We start from the raw sequence: 409 nt of genomic DNA on the forward strand, positions 1-409 counted from the left end.
TGTTCAGCCATTTAAAACAGGGCGTAGCATGCAGGATCAGTGAATGGCCCCCAGTTTCCAGTCTGAGGTTGTCTTGGGGGGGAAAATCAAGCCGGAATTTTTGCTACAATGCATTGGGGGAGGAAATCACTGAACCAGCCCCAGTCTAGCCCCCTCCTTTCTTCGTGGAAGATCCTGTCGCTGACCGGCCAGAATTTGCAGCTGGCTGTTTTGATCCCAACACACACAATTCAAAGTGACTGGTTGTCTCAAGGGGACCGGGGCTTTGCAGCGCTCAAACGCCCGTTCACTGCCCCCAAGCCTCAGCCTGCAGGTGATTGCAGGGGCTGGTGACTCTCAGCTCCCAGAGTGGGAATCGACTCCCACCCAAGCGTGGTGCATAATAAAATCACCCCCCTAAATCGCTGCT

Source organism: Emys orbicularis, chromosome 23, assembly GCF_028017835.1.
Source record: "Emys orbicularis isolate rEmyOrb1 chromosome 23, rEmyOrb1.hap1, whole genome shotgun sequence".
In the NCBI taxonomy this organism is placed as follows: Eukaryota; Metazoa; Chordata; order Testudines; family Emydidae; genus Emys; species Emys orbicularis.